Source organism: Scylla paramamosain, chromosome 3, assembly GCF_035594125.1.
Source record: "Scylla paramamosain isolate STU-SP2022 chromosome 3, ASM3559412v1, whole genome shotgun sequence".
Classification (NCBI taxonomy): domain Eukaryota; kingdom Metazoa; phylum Arthropoda; class Malacostraca; order Decapoda; family Portunidae; genus Scylla; species Scylla paramamosain.
In genome coordinates, this window is record NC_087153.1 from 26,640,522 (window position 1) to 26,643,715 (window position 3,194).

Below are 3,194 nucleotides of genomic sequence, written 5' to 3' on the forward strand. Positions count from 1 at the left end.
TGAACGTTTCTCTTTATGTCTCACAACACAAGGGGGCAGTCACAGCCTGCCCTCTAAAGACAATTTTCTTTCTTCATACAAAACTACAAGTACCTAATTACACACATACACCCTTCACTAAAAATTCAAAATCATGGTGACTCCTACACCAACCTCGGACTCCACATCTGGGAAGGAAACCATAAATGTCCCCAAGTCGGACTGCTCTTCTGGTATCGACCCTAAGTTTCTTGACATCCCCCCTCAACTTTTTCTTCATTAATTGCTGCAACATTCACAGTCATAGATATAATTTTCATTCTTTAGAACATCACCTCTTCTTTAATAAACCTCTTCTTCTTTTCCTCATTGAAACACAGGTGCCTGAGGCAACTGACAGTAGCCCCTTTTCTGTTCCCTCCTACTTTCCCTACCCTCATTTTCAATCCAAAGCTGGACCTTGCGTTTATGTTTTATGTATGAGTTTTCCACTATCTGGCTACGACTACAGAGTCACTTTCAAACTAAATTTATCTGAACCATGTACCTCTCACCTAACTCCTCTGACTATAAGTAATTTTTTGACTTCTTAACTTCCAAAGAGGAGCACATTCTTAGTCTCTTCCCTTTTGCAGAGATCTCCACTCCTGGAGACTTCTATGTTCACCACCAGCTTTGGCTTTCCTCTCCCTTCACTGTCCATCTTGGTAAACTAGCCTTCAACTTTGCTATCCTCCACGACCTAGAGCAATTGGTGCAACATCCTACTCGCATTCCTGACCGTCTTGGAGATACGCCCAACGTTTTTGACCTTCTCCTAAACTCTAATCCTTTTGTTTATGCTGTTACCCTCTCTCCTCCGTTGGGCTCCTCCGATCACAGTCTCATATCTGTATCTTGTCCTATCGCTCCAATCCCTCCTCAGGATCCCCCTAAGCGGAGATGCCACTGTCGTTTTGCCTCTGCTAGCTGTGGGGACCTGAGGAGATATTTTGCTGATTTTCCTTGGAATGGCTAAAATTTCTGATTGGGGCAGAGCAAACTTAGTATTGTTCAATACCTCAAAAACTCAATTCCTCCATCTATCATCTCGACAGAACCTTCCGGACAACTATCCCCTCTTCTTCAATGACACTCAACTGGCCCCCTCTTCTACACTGAACATCCTCTGTTTGTCCTTTTCTTATAATCTAAACTGGAAATTTTAAATGTCATCTCTAGCTAAAAAAGCTTCTATGAAGTTAGGTGTTCTGAGACGTCTCCGCCAGTTTTTTTTCTCAAACCCCCAGCTGCTAATTCTGTACCAGGGCGTTATCCGTCCATGTATGGAGTATGCTTCACATGTCTTGGGGGGTTCCACTCATATCGCTCTTGTAGACAGAGTTGAATCAAAAGTTTTTCGTCTCATCAACTCCTCTCCTCTAACTGACTGTCTTCAGCCTCTTTCTCATCGCCGGACTGTTGCATCCCTTGCTATCTTCTACCGCTATTTTTATGTTAACTGCTCTTCTGATCTTGCTAACTGCTTACCTCCCTTCCTCCCGAGGCCTCGCTGCATAAAGCTTTTTCTTTCTCTCGCCTCTATTCTGTCCACCTGTCCAATAGAAAAGTTAACCAGTATTCCCAATCATTCATCCCCTTCTCTGGTAAACTCTGGAACTCCCTTCCTGCTTCTGTATTTCCAGCTTCCTATGACTTGAACTGCTTCAAGTGGGAGGTTTCAAGACACTTATTCTTCAATTTTTGACCACCACTTCGGACTCTGTTCGGGGCCGGCATCTCAGTGGGCTTTTTTTTTTTTTTTTTTTAGATTTCTGTTTCCCTTGGCAGGTGTCCCTCCTACATAAATAAATAAATAAATAAATAAATAAATGAATATATATATATATATATATATATATATATATATATATATATATATATATATATATATATATATATATATATATATATATGTATATATATATATATATGTGTGTGTGTGTGTGTGTGTGTGTGTGTCTTAGGCTGTTTTGCAGTTCTCCAACAGTTGTCTGGGTAGTTATTGTAATTCTTCCATTGTGTGATGCCCTTTAGCAAGCACATCTCAGTTGCGCTACATACCTTATTGTTTTATAGCTACTATTGTTGTTATTCTAGTTGTTTATCGTTATAGTAATAGTAGAACAGCAGCAGCAGCAGCAGCAGTAGCAGCAGCAGCAGCAGCAGCAGCAGCAGCAGCAATAGCAGCAGCAGCAGCAACAGCAGCAGCAGCAGCAGCAGCAGCAGCAGTAGTAGTAATATTAGTGTAGTAATATAATTAGTAGTTGTAGTAACAGTTGGCAGTTATGCCAGCAGCAACAAATGCTTCGGTCTTAAGTAGCAGTTTTTTACAATGGATGGGTACCTAGTGCTGATCTTCAGGATCGATGAAAGAGGTAATTTGTCTCAGTAATATAAGAGCGTTAAACATTTTTATCCGTACAAAATCTTCATTTAAGTTTCATGATAGGATTATTTATACGTTTGACAGAGGTGCCTCAACGCCGTCCATTGGGAAAGAAATCATCTATTTATCCACGTCGTATCATCTCCTTGATGACCGTTTTAAGAGAAGTACTGATAACTCCAAAGTTGTGTATGGACTTCATGGTATTCATGGTATCACATTGATGCCTTTTATGTGAAACACCATCCGTTCTATATAAAATAACACATGAGGGATTTGTAAATATATATATATATATATATATATATATATATATATATATATATATATATATATATATATATATATATATATATATATATATATATATATATATACTCACAGCGAGTTAGAAGGATAAAGGGGAAAGAGAGAGAGAAAGAGCGAAGGAGAGGAAGTGAGAAGAAAGATGCGACCAAGGAAAGAGATGGGAGAAGCGAGAGTCTTGCGGCTGGTGGTGGGGGGATGCAGAGCGGTGGGGACGAGTCGTAGACTTATCCCGGGACGAGTAGCCACGTGCACCCTCAGTTTAGTGTAAGAATTTCTGCCTAATTACTCTCCTCTCCAAATTAATTTTCCATATTTTCCTTCGTGGCCTTTCGTGTTGACTCCTACCCAATATTTAGTTGAAGAATTCTCCTTGCTTATAAAGTGATCAGTATGTAGCTAACCTCTATAATAAGCTCACAACGATTTTTAAAAAGTAACAGTTTCAGTAGGTCGCTGCTTGGGTTAGGTGTGTGGCTGG